This window comes from Hemitrygon akajei, chromosome 1 (genome assembly GCF_048418815.1).
Source record: "Hemitrygon akajei chromosome 1, sHemAka1.3, whole genome shotgun sequence".
Lineage (NCBI taxonomy): Eukaryota > Metazoa > Chordata > Chondrichthyes > Myliobatiformes > Dasyatidae > Hemitrygon > Hemitrygon akajei.
This window is the reverse complement of record NC_133124.1, coordinates 5,363,487-5,380,473: the sequence shown is the minus strand read 5'-3', so window position 1 is coordinate 5,380,473 and position 16,987 is coordinate 5,363,487. Positions and strand designations below refer to the sequence as shown.

Below are 16,987 nucleotides of genomic sequence, written 5' to 3'. Positions count from 1 at the left end.
GGTGATAGACAGGAGCTGCAGGGAGGTAGTCACCCCTGGGTTGCAGGAGACAGGTAACTGGGTGACTGTCAGGAGAAGGAGGGGAAATGCACAGCCAGAGCAGAGTACACCTGTGGCTTTTTCCCTCAATAATAGGTACACGACTTTAGTTACTACTGAGCGGGATGACCAACCGGCCGGCCGAGTGGGTTTGACACAGTGACTGGCGCTGGCAGAGTCTGGGGCTGTGGCTCAGAAGAGCAGAGGGGTGAAGAGGACCACACTGTTGACACATAGTCAGAGGAACGGAGACGGGATTCTGATGGATCTCACATCAAACCCATGGCATTCTCAAGGGGGAGGGTGAACAGCTAGACGTCTTGGTGCAGACTGGCACCAAAGACATACTGTGGGTAGACAAGGTGAGCAGGTCCTGAAGAGAGATTCTAGGGAACTAAGTATGAAGCTGAAAAACAGGACCTCCACGGAAGTAATCTCACAATTGCTGCATGTGGGTAAGATTAGGATGAGTTGGCAGGTAAATGCATGGCTGATGAACTGATGCAAGAGGCAGGGCTTCAGATTTATGGATCACTGGGATCTATTCTGGGGAAGGTACAACTTGTACAAAAGGGACAGAATACATCTGAACCTGAGGAGGTCCAACATCCTTACAGGCAGGTTGGATCTCAGAGAAATATTCCGAATGTTAAAAGGCCTGAACAGGTTAGATACGACGAAGTTATTCCCCATGGTAGGGGAGTCTAAGACAAGAAAACATGACTTCAGGATTGAAGGACTTCCATTTAGAACAGAGATGAGGATAAATTACTTTAGTCAGAGGGTGGTAAATCTGTGGAATTTGTTGCCATGGGTGGTTGTGGAGGCCAAGTCATTGGGTGCATTTAAGGCAGAGATAGATAGGTTCTTGATTAGCCAGGGCATCAAAGGGTATGGGGTGAAGGCATGGGAGTGGGGATGACTGGAAGAATTGGACCAGCTGATGATGGAATGGCGGAGCAGACTCAATGAGCTGACTGGCCAACTTCTGCTCCTATGTCTTATGGTCTTATGTTCCATTCCCTTTAAAATAAATGCCTTTTTTCAAATTGCATTTGATTTCTTTACCTCAGACTCAACCTGTAAATTAACCTGGGAGTCTTGCATGAGGACTCCTAAGATTCTCTGCACTTCTGATGTTTGAACTTTCTCCCCATTTAGATAATAGTCCACGCTATTTTTCCTTTTACCAGAATGCATTATCATACATTTCCCAAAACTGTATTCCATCTGCCACTGTTTTTTGCCCATTCTTCCAATCCATCAAAGTCCTGCTGCAATCACATTGCTTCCTCAGCACTACCTGCCCCTCCACCTATCTTCGTATCATCCACAAATTTTGCCAAAAAGCCATCAATTCCATTATCCAAATCACTGACAAACAATGTGAAAAGTAGCGGTCCCAATACTGACCCCGAGGAACACCACTAGTCACTGGCAGCCAACCAGAAAAGGCCCCTTTTATTCCCACTCACTGCCTCCTGAGAAGCAGGACCTCAAGGGTAGTAATCTCCGGATTGCTGCCTGTGCCATGTGACAGTAAGGACATGCGTAGAATGAGGTGGCAGATTGGGTGCTATGTAATAACCCAGATCTTATTAGGGAGCTTAATGTAAAGGAACCTTTAGGAGGCAGTGATCATAATATGCTTGAATTCATACTGCAATTTGACAGGGAGGAGCATAAATCACATGTATCAGTATCACATGGAATAACGGGAATTACAGAGGCATGAGACAGGAGCTTGCCCAGGTGGATTGGAGGAGGATACTGGAAGAGATGACAGCAGAACAGAGATGGCTGAAGTTTCTGGGAACACACGCAAAATGCTGGTGGAACACAGCAGGCCAGGCAGCATCTATAGGAGAAGTACTGTCAACGTTTCAGGCCGAGACCCTTCGTCAGGACTAACTGAAAGGAAAGATAGTAAGAGATTTGAAAGTAGGAGGGGGAGGGGGAAATGCAAAATGATAGAAGACCAGAGGGGGTGGGATGAAGCTAAGAGCTGGAAAGGTGATTGGCAAAAGGGATACAGAACTGGAGAAAGGAAAGGATCATGGGACAGGGGGCCTAGGGAGAAAGAAAGGGGGAGGGGAGCACCAGAGGGAGATGGAGAACAGGCAGAGTGATGGGCAGAGAGAGAGAGAAAAAAAACAAACAACTAAATATGTCAGGGATGGGGTAAGAAGGGGAAGAGGGGCATTAACAGAAGTTAGAGAAGTCAATGTTCATGCCATCAGGTTGGAAGCTACCCAGCCGGTATATAAGGTGTTGTTCCTCCGACCTGAGTGTGGCTTCATCTTGACAGTAGAGGAGGCCATGGATAGACATATCAGAATGGGAATGGGACGTGGAATTAAAATGTGTGGCCTCTGGGAGATCCTGCTTTCTCTGGCGGACAGAGCGCAGGTGTTCAGCGAAATGGTCTCCCAGTCTGCGTCGGGTCTCACCAATATATAAAAGGCCACACCGGGAGCACCGGACGCAGTATACCACACCAGCCGACTCACAGGTGAAGTGTCACCTCACCTGGAAGGACTATCTGGGGCCCTGAATGGTGGTGAGGGAGGAAGTGTAAGGGCAGGTGTAGCACTTGTTCCGTTTACAAGGATAAGTGCCAGGAGGGAGATCGGTGGGAAGGGATGGGGGGGACGAATGGACAAGGGAGTCATGTAAGGAGCGATCCCTGCAGAAAACAGAAAGAGGGGGGGAGGGAAAGATGTGCTTGGTAGTGGGATCCTGTTGGACCCGCTACTACAGCCATTATTTTGACCCAGACCCACTATTACAGCCATCGGCCCTTCAACTTTTCCATCATATTTTGAACCAGACCCGCGACTACAGCCATAATACCTGCCCTTACACTTCCTCCCTCATTGTGTGATTGTGTGGATAGAGGCTTTTTCCCAGGGCTGAAATGGCTAACATGAGGGGGCATAGTTTTAAGGTGCTTGGAAGTAGGTACAGAGGAGATGTCAGAGGTAAGTTTTTCATACAGAGAGAGGTGGGTGTGTGGAATGCACTGCCAGCGACGGTGGTAGAGGTGGATACAATAGGGTCTTTTAAGAGATTCTTAGATAGGTACATGGAGCTTAGAAAATAGAGGGCTATGTGCTAGGGAAATTCTAGGCAGTTTCTAGAGTAGGTTACATGGGCAGCACAACATTTTGGGCCGAAGGGCCTCTAATGTGCTGCAGTTTTCTATGTTCTGTGAGACTCCACTACAGGAATGCACATTAGGGCTGCTCTATAGGACTGCACTATGGGAATGCACTCTCGAAGTGCATTCTCAGAATGCACCAACAGAATACACAATAGGAAATGCCCTATAGGACTGCACTATATTACTGGGACTGCACTAACAGAAAGGAAGTGATTAAACTGGAAAGGGTGTAGGTAACATTGTCTGGATTGATGGGCTTGGATGTATGAGGATAAATTGGACAGGGAAAGTCTGTTTTCCTAGCAACAGAGGAGGCTGAGAATGCTCAGCATTGAGTCATTGGTAAGAAATGCAATGTTAGCATTCATTTTAAAAAGGCTCAAAAGAAGTTCATTTCCCCAGAACTGACCAACACCTCCACCCACTAACCCACTTCCCCACAACTGCATCGGATCCAGAGTAACAATTATTTTATTCTCCTCTACACTTGTGTCCTGGAAAGGACATTGAACAATCTTGAATCTGGAATAAAAGCAAGAATGCAATGCTGTGGCCTTAGAAGGCAATGGTCAGGCCGCACTTGGAGTATTGTGAGCAGTTTGCGGCCCTTATCTAAGAAAGGATGCGCTGACATCGGAGAGGGTCCAGAGAAGATTCACGAGAATGATTCCAGGAATGAATGTGTTAATGTGTGAGAAGCACTTGATGGCTTTGGGCCTATACATGCTGGAGTTTCGAAAAATGTGGGGAAATCGCATCGAAACCTACCGAATACGAAAAGACCTAAATAGAGTGGGTGTGGGGAGAATGTTTCCTATAATGGGGAGTCTAGGACCGGAGGACACAGCTTCAGAATTGAGGGACATCCATTTAGAAAAGAGATGAGCAGGGATTTCTTTCACCAGAGGGTGGTGAATCTGTGGAATTCATTGCCATGGATAACTGTGGAGGCCAAGTGATTGGGTATGTTTAATGGGGAGGTTGATAGGTTTTTGATTAATCAGGGTATCAAAGATTACAGGGAGAAGAAAGGAGAAAGGGGTTGAGAGGGATAATAAATAGCTGGACCCTTTGCAACAAAACTTTGTGATCTTCAAAGTTAATGTTGAGGGGCTCCCAGAGCTTTTTCCTCCTGTAATGCACTGGTACCTCTGACAGGACAAGGTACAGCCTGGGATTGTGACGATGGAGCTTTACTATCACTGAGTGGCCACTTTATTAGGCACACCTGCACACCTGATATCTAATCATGTGGCACCATCAAGAGTTCAATTGATGTTCAGACCAAACATCAGAATGGGGATGAAATGTGATTTATTATTTAGAGATACAATGCAGAACAGGCCCTTCTGGGCCATTGAGACACACCACCCAGAAACCCACCTATTTAACCTGAGTCTAATCACACAGTAAAATTTGCAGTGACTAATTAACCTATTAACTGGAAGGTCTTTGGACTGTTGGAGGAAACCAGAGCATCGGGAGGAAATGAGAGCATCCGGGTGAAACCTGCATGCTCACAGGAGGAGGTACAAAACCATAATTGAACTGCGAACTTTGGTGCCCCTCTAGGATTTTCACACACAACCATCTAGAGTTTACAGAGAATGTTGTGAAAAACAAAGAAAGTCCAGAGAGCAGGGTGAAAAACGCCTTGCTAATGAGAGAGGTCAGAGCAGGAGACTGGCCAGACTGGTTCAAAGTAACAGGAACGTGACAGTAACTCAGATAAACCCGTCTTACAAGAGTGGTGTGCAGAAGAACATCTCTGACTGCACAACATGTCAAACCTTGAAGTGGATGGTTCCAGAAGCAGACCATCAATATACCCTCAGTGGCCACTTTATTAGGTACAGGAGGTAAAGATCGGGAAGATCATTCTTTTATGGCAGTACAGTTCAAGGTATAAAAAATGCTATAAATTATAATAAGAAATATAAAACTAATAAATAGGTAGTGCAAAAAGAGAGTAAAATAGTGAGGTAGTGTTCATGGGTTTATGGACTGTTCAGAAACCTGATGGCAGAGGGGAAGAAGCCTGTTCCTGAAACATCGAGTGTGTGCCCTCAGGCTCCTGTACCCCCTCCCTGATGGTGGCAATGAGAAGAGGGCACGTCCTGGGTGATGGGGGTCCTGTATCATTGACCGTGTGTCTACAGGCTCCTGTACCTCCTCCCTGATGGTAGCAATGAGAAGAGGGCACGTCCTGGGTGATGGGGGTCCTGTATCATTGACCGTGTGTCTACAGGCTCCTGTACCTCCTCCCTGATGGTGGCAATGAGAAGAGGGCACGTCCTGGGTGATGGGGGTCCTGTATCATTGATGATGTCTGCAGGCTCCTGTACCCCCTCCCTGATGGTAGCAATGAGAAGAGGGCACGTCCTGGGTGATGGGGGTCCTGTATCATTGACGATGTCTGCAGGCTCCTGTACCCCCTCCCTGATGGTAGCAATGAGAAGAGGGCGTGTCCTGGGTGATGGGGGTCCTTACTGATGGATGCTGTCTTTCTGAGTCATTGCCTTTTGAAGATGTCCTTGAGGGTGGCGAGGGTGGTGCTCATGATGGAGTTAGCTGAGTTTGCAACTCTCTGCAGCTTTCCCCGATTTGTGAGGTGGTCCCTCCAAACCGGATGGTGATGTAATCTGTTAGAATGCTCTCCACAGTGCATCACAGAAATTTGATAGAGTCTTTGGTGACGTATCAAATCTCCTCCAACGCGCAATGAAGTGTACACTGAATAGCTATGACGAGTGACCTAGGGGAGGAAGTTTAGGACCCAGGTGCTGGAGTATCCAGGACTAGAATTAAGGCACAATACGAGACAGGGTTCTAAACGATGCTAGATGAGAATCCAAACCTGAGCTGATGACTGAGCACTGCTCTTTAAATATCAAATCCTGGTGCCAAAACATGGCAGTCAACTATCCACATTCTGTCTAAACCCTGGGAGCTGCCATGGTTGGGTTCATGTCATAATGGGACCCCTTGCCCTACTGCTGGTGGCCCTGGCTACTTAGAGAGATGATGATGGTAGTCATGGATTAGAGCTGGATCCAAGATGTCCCTCTCAGGAACCCATCGGGTCCGAATCCTTTTCAGTCCAGAAGGACTGCTGAACGCTCGGAACAGTTTGTGAATCCAAAACTCTTCTCACAGTGTAGACGTGATCCCCATCAACAAATCTGGGTGGTGGCAGGACTGTTGGTAATGGGGCTAAAGGGCTGGTGTTCACAGGTTTTAATTTGGAGATGGGAAAAGAGGGATTGATCTTGAGGGTCTTGGGGAGCTGCCAGGTGTGAACCACTGCGCTTACTTTCCTGAAAATCTTGAAGCAGTCTAATGAAATTGGGCGCCAATTTCTCAGAGTTCACTCAGAAAGGCAAATACTGGATCGACAGCCAGACCTGTTGCCCAGGCTGCAAAATTAGTCCCTGTATTCTCTTGCGGTTTGTGGGTGACCTTTGCCCACTCAAATGGTCACACCACTCATCCAGTCTTTCAGAGGCCAGGCATCTTAGGGTTCATTCCAACTCTTGGTTCACCTGCTCCATCTGGCCATTGGACTGCATACGGACCTCAGAGGAAAGGCTTTGCTGTTGCCCCAATCAGCTTACAGGATACCCTCCAAAAATGTGACGTGAATTGTGGACTGAGATCCGACTGAATGTCCATCAGAAAACCATGGATCCGGAAGATCTGGTGCAGGAGAATCTCAGCTGTCTCCGCTGCAGTGGTAGTCTGTCCAAGGTGAGGAACTTGCAGGCTTTTGAAAAATGCTCCATAATTACCATGATAACAGTCTTCCCCTTGGAATGAGGAAGACCCGTGACAAAGTCCATGGAGATGGGCGCCCATGGTCTTTCTGAAACGGGTGGAAGGTGAAGGAGCCCCTTGAGGTTTGGTGTGGGGCTACTTGTTCCAGGCACACACCTTGCATGCCTGTACGCATTGACAGAGCTCCCTCACCAATCCTGCCACCACTATCTCCTCAATGAACTCAAGGGTCCTGGCATCCCTGGGTGAGATGTCAATCTCGATGCAGGTCCCCACTGAAGAACCTGAGACTGGGTGGGACTAGGAAAGAGCGGCCGACCAGGAGGACCGTTCTGAGGAATCTCCCCTTGTGCCTGGGCCTTGCAAACAAGTGTGCTGATCCCCCAGTGAACTGGCGCTATCACATTGGCTTGGGGCAAAACGGTTTTAGGGTGCTCCCCTTGCTCCGGTTTGTCGAACTGATAGGACAAGGCGTCTGGTTTCTGGTTCTCTGACCCCGGTCGATAGATCAGGGTGAAATTAAAACGGTTAAAGAAAAGAGACCACTTGGGCCGCCAGGAATTCAGTCTCTTGGCCTCCTGAAAATAAGCCAGGTTCTTGTAGACTGTCCATACATCAAAAGGGTTCATGGTACCCTCATACCAGTGACACCATTCTTCCAGAACCAACTTGACCACGAGCAGCTCTCTATTTCCGATATAGTTGTTCACCACTGCTGGGGATAGCGGCCTAGAAAAGAACGCACACAGGTGCAGTTTATCATCTGAAGGTGCCCATTGAGACGACATTGCACCCACTCCGAAGTCTGAGGCATCTACCTCCATGGTGAAGAGAAGGTCCGGGTTAGTGCAACAAAAAAATAGAGCTGTCCTGAACCGCTGTTTGAGCTCACTGAAAGCAGCCTGCACTTTGGTCGTCCAAACAAAAATGCCTGTGGATCTTTTGTGCGGGAAGAGGGACTTGTGGGTCAATGTGCCTGATCCATTTTGTTCATTCTTTTTGCGCGAGAGGAGGGATTGGGGAGGGTGGTCGATGTGCCTGATCTGCTTTGTTCATTTTTGTTTTGTGCGAGGGCAGGGTTTTGGAGGGTTGATGTGCACGATCTGTTTTGTTCGATTTTGTTTTGTGTGGGAGGAGGGATGGGGGGGGGGGTCGATGTGCATGATCTGTTTTGTTCTTTTTTGTTTTGTTCGGGAGGAGGGATTTGTGGGGGGTTGATGTGCCTGAGCCCTTTTGTTCGATTTTGTTTTGTGTGGGAGGAGGGATGGGGGGGGTCGATGTGCCTGAGCCCTTTTGTTCGATTTTGTTTTGTGTGGGAGGAGGGATTTGTGGGGGGTTGATGTGCCTGAGCCCTTTTGTTCGATTTTGTTTTGTGTGGGAGGAGGGATTTGTGGGGGGTTGATGTGCCTGAGCCCTTTTGTTCGATTTTGTTTTGTGTGGGAGGAGGGATGGGGGGGGGGGGTCGATGTGCATGATCTGTTTTGTTCTTTTTTGTTTTGTTCGGGAGGAGGGATTTGTGGGGGGTTGATGTGCCTGAGCCCTTTTGTTCGATTTTGTTTTGTGTGGGAGGAGGGATGGGGGGGGGTCGATGTGCATGATCTGTTTTGTTCTTTTTTATGTGGGGAGGAGGGATTTGGGGATTGATGACTGTGCTGCCTTTCATTTCTTTCTTGGTTTCATGGCTACCGGGAGAACTGAAGAATTCCAGAGTTGTATACTTCGGTAATAAAATGAACCTTTGAACTCATGTCCTCCTTATGATTCTCTACCCTCATCCGCAACACCAATGACTGCTGCCGGATCTGCCCTGAACCAAGCAGACGGCTGCCCCAATCACAAACAAGAGAAAGTCTGCAGATGCTGGAGATCCAAACAACACCCCAGAATGCTGGAGGAACTCAGCAGGCCAGGCAGCGTTGTGTGTGTGCTGCTTGGATTTCCAGCATCTGCAGATTTTCTCTTGTTTATGATTGGATTACGACACTGTGACTCCTCCCTCTGGGGCTCCTCCCCTTTTCTTTCTTCTATGGCCTTCTGTCCTCTCCTGTCAGATTCCTCCTTCTCCAACCCTGTATCTCTTTCACCAATCAATTTCCCAGCTCTTTACTTCAACCATCCTCCTTCCGGTTTCCCCTATCACCCTGTGTTTCTCTCTTTCCTCCTCCCACATTTTTGACTCTACTTTATTTCTCCAGACTGACTGAAGGGTCTCGGCCTGAAACGTTAACTGTACTCTTTTCCATAGATGCAGCCTGGCCTGCTGAGCTCCTCCAGCATTTTGTGTGAGTGTCTTGGACGGCTGTCCAGGACAGTTGTGGGCATGAGCTGGCTCAACTTCTGCAGCAGACGGTCCCCAGGTCCAGGAAATTTCCAGCTACCCCGAGTCCAAAAAGGTACAGGTTTCTCCCGCTATCCGAAGGTAGAGCGTTCCTATGAAACCATTTGTAATCCGAAATGGTGTAAAGCGAAGAAGCAATTAACATTAATTTATATGGAAAAAATTTTTGAGCGATCCCAGACCCAAAAAATAACCTACCAAATCAAACCAAATAACACTAACATATAGTAAAAGCAGGAATGATATGATAAATACACAGCCTATATAAAATAGAAATATTGTATGTACGGTGTAATTTCACTTATCAGAATTAGGAAGAGTGAGCCAAAATCTATTTGGAGAAAAAAAATTGGCACATCCACGCATATGCACACAACTGCCCGCACAAGGCTTCACAGTCATGGTAGTCTTTCTCGGGGTAAAGATACATATAAAGCGGGTGTCTTTTTCTCGTAAAAGTGAAATTCCTCTTTGGTTGGCGAAAACAGATACTAATGTAGGTCTTTCGTAACAGCGAGCTGTCGTAAAGCGAACGTTCGAAAAACTGGGGCCACCTTTATTCACCTCTTATTGGTTCTTACCCCTGAAGATCTCTGCCCTCAGTGTGACACCAAAATCCTTGAGGCTGGGAGTAGTAGCTGCTACAGTCAGACCTCTGACACAGGACGGTCTAAACAGTTCTCCGATAGCTGAAGCTTCGACATTCCCGGCAGTAATGACAGCAGCCTTGTCTCCGATGCCGGAATATCTCATTGGCGGAGATTCTTATGTAACTGGCCTGCATGGGCTTGACAGGATCCTGAGGAGGAGATGGGCTGGTCATTGTCTGAAGTCGGGGCGTGGATCTGCGATGTGTTGAGGCCAGGCTTGGACTAGCCCTCTTTGACCTCTTGAAGTAGTTTCACTCATTCTGCCAGGTGATTATCAAGGCGGATGGACTGATCAATCTGAGCTCCCAAGTCCTCTACTGGCTTCCTCCAGGTGAGGGCATCCTTTAGTTCACCTCAGAGTCCATGGGGTACAGGGTGACCAAGGCCTCTCCATTCCAGACACGCTCATCGGCCAAATTCTGAAACTCAGTGTCGTCGTTGGCTGCTGACCAACTGCCCTGACACACCCTCATCAGGCGGTCCGAGGCTCAGCTAGCTCCGGTGGGATGTTGGAACACCCTCCCTCATGGTGGCCATGAATTCCTCCAAATCTGAGCAGATCTCTGACCTGTGCTCCCAATCCTCAGCGGCCCAGGCCAGGGCTCTCCCGGTCAGGACAGAGATAATGAAGGCCACCTTTCCATGCTTGTAAGGAATTGGGCCGGCTGGAGTTGGAACACCAATGACCATTGAGCAAAGAAGCTGTGGCAAGAGCTTGGATCACCACCGAATCTCTCCAGGGTCGGAAGATGGATTGGATCTGCCGAGCGAAAGATAGCCTCACCCGAGTGACTCTGGCTTCCTCCCTGCGATAGTTGGCACACAGCAATCTGGAGGTTGTGTAACTCCAGGATCTGTCTGGAAATTTTCTCACTGTGGCTGGCCTCAGCCGACGCGAGTCTCCAATACCCCGCTGGGTCACGTTGACTCAGTCGTACTGAGACCTAGACGAGGACGGTTAGGACCCAAGTGCTGGAGTTTCCAGGACTAGAATTGAGGCACAATAAGAGACTGAAACAAAGACAGTGTTCTCAACTGAACGTTAGACGAAAATCCAAACTAGAGCTGATGATTGAGTACCAAACCTCAGTTCAGGAGCTCTTTAAATATTAAATCCTGGTGTCAAAATACAGCCGCCAATTAGCAGGGCAGCCTGGTTCTGTAAAGGAGATGTCCAACTATCCATATTCTGGAGAGTTAGAGCATCCAAAACCCAGAAGATGAGTGGGTGTGGTTGGGCGCATGTTGCAACAATGGCCACTTTATTCGGTACAGGAGTGGAACCCGTTGTGGTCTTTTTTGCTGTAACCCATCCACTTCAAAGTTTAATGTGTTGTGCATTCAGAGATGCTCTTCTGCACAACACTGTTGTAACACATGGTTATTTGAGTTACTGTCACCTTCCTGTCAGCTTGAAACAGTCTAGCCGCTCTCTTCTGACCTCTCTCATTAACAAGACTTGATGGGCCAAATGGTCTAATTTTGCTCCTGTATCTTAAGGGTTTATCAGATTTTTGAATGGTCCGTGAATAACTTATTATCCCTTTCTTTTTTCACTATTTATTTGCGTAATTTATAGAATTTTATGTCTTTGAACTGCACTGCTGCTGCAAAACAACAAATTTCCTATCATATGTCAGTGATAATAAATATGATTCTGAAATATAAACACTCCCCTCAAAATAAAATAACTATGACCACACTTGAAAATAATCCTTTAGTGTTTGGGAACCATGTTTAACATAGGCCACTGATTCCAGGGGAACCATGTTTTAGATCAGTCGGACAGTGTTTTCTGCTGCACTCGTGTGGGGCGTTCCGGCTGGAGAGCAGGGTTAGTTTCTAACTTGTCTATGTGTTATGTCGTAGCTGGCATCTTAAAACGCAATTTTCTCTATCATTCGTTCCAGTGTTTATCAAGGGCGATCGGTACTTGGTATTTATTGAAAAGGTTGCATTTTTGGATAGCCCCTGTGATGGCAAGTCGCTGCGGTTCGGTTGTGCATCAGATCACGGCTCCCTGTCCTTGCTGTAGCTTCAATAGGGCATTCTCAAACGCCGAATGACTTGTAAAATGTTCATTTCCTGCATTCACGCGGTCTCGGTAAATTTATCCTCAAAATAAGAATATCAGATCTAAAACAGAGGAATGCTTTTACCATTTCCACACTATCCTGCAAATGAACCCAGGCGGAGTGGGCTTGTGTGTTCTCAGAGGCTGTATCAACTCTGCGTGAGAGGGATCAAATTTGTGGTAAAAGAACCATATTCATGGTTAACTTTGACGTTTTCTCAGTTGTTGTGAATTGAATTGAAGTGTAAGGTTACTGTGAAGATTGGGGTTGATAGATGAATGTATATCGTAAGTGAAGAGATTCTGCAGTTGTTGGCAATCCAGAGTAACAAAATGCTGGAGGAACTCAGCAGGTCAGGCAGCATTTATGGAGAGGAATAAGCAGTCGATGTTTCAGGTTGAGACCCTTTAAGGCTGAGAAAAGCAGCATCCATCATCAAGGAACCCCACCACTTAGGCCATGCTCTCTTCTTGCTGCTACCATCAGAAGAAGGTACAGGAGCCTCAGGACTCACACTACCAAGTTCAAGAAAAGTTATTACTTGCTCAACCATCAGACTCTTGAACAAGAGGGGATAACTTCACTAGCCCCGTTACTGAACTGTTCCCACAACCCATGGACTCACTTTCAAGAACCCTTCACCACATGTTCTCGATATTCATGGCTTACTTATTTATTATTATTTCTTTTTTTCTTTGCACAGTTCGTTGTCTTTTGAATACTGGTTGTTTGTCTATCCTTTCATGGGCAGTCTTTCATTGACTCTGTTATGTTTCGTGAACTTACTTGTGTAAGCCTGCAAGGAAACAATTCTCTGTGTTGTATATCATGACGTATAGGTACTTTGATAATAAATTTACCTTGAAGTCTGAACAAGCAAAGATACAGAGCAATTGCTAAATCACAAATAATAGATTGAAGAGCTATCAATATAAGCAATATGAAATTTTTAAAAATGCCCAGGAGCTGCATTAACACTTGGAAAATAGGATCTGGATATGCAGGGTGAATTAATTTTGAGGAAAGTGTACAGGTGATTGTACAGATACTGTATTAAATTCTGCAGTTCAGTTTTGAATTCATCATCTGTACTGAATGATCTAATTTTTTGTTAAAATCTTAAAATTAGTGGAGTGTCTCTCCTGCAGTGAGGAGATGTGAAAGTATTTTTATTATAGGTAAGGTACTAGAATGGACAGATGATTGGCTGGAGGCAAAAAGACTTTTTCTGGTTTTATGCTGGTAACTGGTGTTGGGACTACTTCTTTTCATGCTATGTGCCATTGATTTGGATGACAAAATTGATGGCTTTGTGGCCAATTTTGCAGATGATACGAAGATAGGTGCTGAGGAAGCAGGGAGTTTGCAGAAGAACTTAAAAGATTAGGAGGAAAGGCAAAGAAGTGGCTGATGGAATATAGTGTAGGGAAGTGTATTGTCACACACATGGTAGAAAGAATAAAGGCGTACTTTTTTTTTAAATGGGAAGAAAATTCAGAAATTAGAGGTGCAGAGGAACTTGGGAGTCCTTGTGCAGGATTCCCTAAAGCTTAAATTGCAGGTGAGTTGGGGCTGAGGAGGGCAAAGGCAATGTTAGCATTCATTTCGAGAGGGCTAGAATATAAAAGCAAGGATGTAATGCTAAGGCATTGATCAGACCACTCTTGGAGTATTGCCAGCAGTTCTGGGCCCCTCAATCTAAAGAAATGTGTGGCATTGGAGAGGATCCAGAAGAGGTTCACAAGATTGATCCTGGGAATGAAAGGGTTAATGTACGTGGCGTGTTAGATGAGCCTGTACTGGTGTTTAGAAAAGAATGCGGATACGATAGGTTATTTTAAGAGACTCCTGGATAGGTATGTGGAGCTTAGAAAAATAGAGGATTATGAGTAAACCAAGGTAATTTCTGAAGTCAGTACATGTTTGACACAGCATTTGGACCGAAGGGCCTGTATTCTGCTGTAGGTTTTCTATGTTTCTAATGAGGGGGATCTCATTGAAACCTATCAAATATTGAAAGGTTAGATAAAGTGCATGTGGAGAGGCTGTTTCCTATAGTAGTGGAATCTAGGACCAGAAGGAAGAGCCTCAGAATAGAGGGATGTCCATTTAGAACAGAGATGAGGAGGAATCTCTTTAGCCAGAGGGTAGTGAATCTGTGGAATTCATTGCCACAGACAGCTGTGACGTGCAAGTCATTGGGTATATTTAAAGTAAAGGTTGATAGGTCAGGGTGTCGAAGGTTACAGAGAGAAGGCAGGAGAATAGGGATAATAAATCAGTATGATGGAATGGTGGAGCAGACTTGATGGGATGAATGGCTTAATTATGCTCCTATCCCTTATGTTTTATTCTCTTACTGTCACTGGATAATAACAATGAATGGTGTGCAGATAGGATTGTTATTCATTTAAGGTGTGATGCATTCCACTGTCTAATGGCTGTTGACTCATTTTGTAAACATTGGGAAGGTCAAAGCCTTTGGCCTTAGTGTTTACCAAGGCCTATGTTCCCTTGTAGTTAATCCCTAAACTCTTGGTTGAATCAGTATTCTGAATTATATTATCCTATTGGATTCAGAGCAAAATTTATTTTATTTCATGTCATCTTTACTTCACTCATTTCTGCCTCTTCCTCGAGCAGTCTGAGAAAACAAGGCTTTTCATTTTGTTTCAATTACCTTGAGATTTCTGAACAGGCCATAAGCACTTTCTTGTTATTCCTGTATTTGCATTATTGATTCATTATTGTATTTTTATAGATTTTTGTCTCTGTGTACTTCACTGATGCCAGAAGAAACAAATTTCACATCATATGTCAGTGATAATAAATCTGATTCTGTGTTTCAGTGCTCTCCTGACCTTCCTTCCATTATCCCATTCATCTTCATCCATGAACTTGCTGATCTCCATCGACTCCCAGTCCAGCTACTGAACTTAAAGTTTCTATTTTTAATTTTATACTCTACAGAAGCCATGCTGACTTTGACTTATCATTAGTCTCCAGTATCCCGAAATCTCATCCTTAATAATAGACTCCAACACTTTCCCAGCCACTGAGGTTAAGCTAACTGGCCTATAATTTCCTTCCTTTTGCCTTCCTCCCTTAAAGAGTGGAGTGACATAATCTTCCAGTTCCCTGCGACCATGTCAGAATCAAGTGATTCTTGAAAGATCATGACCTCGCTCAGGACTCTGGGATGTAGTCCATCTGGCCCTGGTGACTTATCCACCTTAAGACCTTTGAGTTTGCCTACCACTTTTTCCTTTGTAATAGCAATGGCACTCACTCCTGCTCCCTGACACTCACGGACCTCTGGCACACAGCTAGTGGCTTCCACAGTGAAGAATGCAAAGTATCCATTAAGTTCATCTGCTATTTCTTTGTCCTCCATTACTACCTCACCAGCATCATTTTCCAAAGGTCCAATATCAACTCTCATCTCCCTTTTACTCTTTATATAACTGAAAAAAACCTTTGGTATTCTGCTTTATATTATGGGCTTGTATATGCCCTCAGATATCACCTTTTCCCTTCTTATAGCTTTTTCAGTTGCCTTTTGTTGGATCATCTAACTTCCCACTCACTTTTCTGACCTTATATGCTCTTTCCTGGGCTTTTATGCAGTATTTAACTTCCATTGTTGGACACAGTTGCCTACTCCTGCCATGTGAGAACTTTTTCCTCTGTGGGACATATCTATCCTGCGCCTTCTGAACTATTCCTAGAACTTAAGCCACCTCTGCTCTGCCGTCTTCCCCACCTGTATTCTCCTGTAATCCACCTGGGCGAGCTCCTCTCTCATGCCTCTGTAATTCCCTTTATTCCATTTCAATACTGATACATGTAACTTGTGCTTCTCCCTCTCCATTGCAGTATGAATTCAAGCATATTATGATCACTGCCTCCTAAGTGTTCCTTTACATTGAGCTCCCTTATACGATCTGGGTTATTACACAACACTCAATCCAAGATTGCCTTTCCTCGAGTAGGCTCAAGCACCAGCTGCTCCAAAAAGCCATCTCATAGGCATTCAACAAATTCTTTCTTTTGTGATCTGACACCAACCTGATTTTCCCAATTCCCTTGCAAATTAAAATCCCCCGTGACAATTGTGACATTACCCTTTATCACATGTTTTCCATCTCCCTTTGCAATCTCAACCCCACATCTTGGCTACTATTTGGCAGCCTATATATGAACCCCATAATGATTTTTCTACCCTTGCAGTTTCTTAACTCCACCCACAAGGATTCAACATTCTCTGACCCTGTCTCACCTTTTTCTAAAGATATAATTCCATCTCTTACAAATAGAGCCACACCACCATCTTTGCCTTCCTGCCTATCCTTTTGATACAAAGTATATCCTTTGATGTTCAACTCCCAACTATGAGTTTCTTTCAGCCACGACTCAGAGATGCCCACAACGTCAAACCGACCAATCTCTAATTGCACCACGAGTTCATCCACCTTATTCCAAATGCTATGTGCATTTAAGTTCAACACCTTCAGTCCTGCATTCTTCACCCTTTTGAATTTTACCTCTGGTACAATTTAGCTCTTTGCTCTGTCTGCATTTATACCCAATCATTGGCTTGTCCTTCCTAACATTCATGTTACACCCATCACCTACTTGTAAACCTGCTGGATCAACCTCAGCACTATCATACTGGTTCCTATCACCCTGCCATATTAGTTTAAACCACCCCCAACAGCTCTACTAAACCTGCTCTCAAGAATATTGGTCCTTATTGGATTCAGGTGCAACCTGTCCCTTTTGTACAGCTCCCACCTCCCCTAGAAGAGGTTCCAATTATCCAGAAATCTGAATCCATTCTAAAGGGATTGGACAGGCTAGATGCAGGAAGATTGTTCCCGATGTTGGGGAAGTCCAGAACGAGGGGTCACAGTTTAAGGATAAAGGGGAAGCCTTTTAGGACCAAGAT

General features: G+C 45.6%; 1 protein-coding gene across 6 annotated transcripts in view; it reads left to right on the top strand.

Moving 5' to 3' along the window:
* The window catches only part of LOC140713979 (probable C-mannosyltransferase DPY19L4), a 128,953-nt gene that overhangs the window by 28,281 nt on the left and 83,685 nt on the right, over positions 1-16,987 (top strand). Inside the window, exon 1 of one of the 6 annotated variants that reach the window (XM_073025025.1) lies at positions 9,254-9,369. The exons of 3 other annotated variants lie outside the window; for them this stretch is intronic. The gene's annotated coding sequence lies outside the window, so the exon portion shown is untranslated. Of the gene's footprint in view, positions 1-9,253; positions 9,370-11,753; positions 11,799-12,200; positions 12,219-16,987 lie in introns of those variants that run through there. 2 more of the 6 variants (XM_073024847.1, XM_073025115.1) reach the window with 2 other exon arrangements.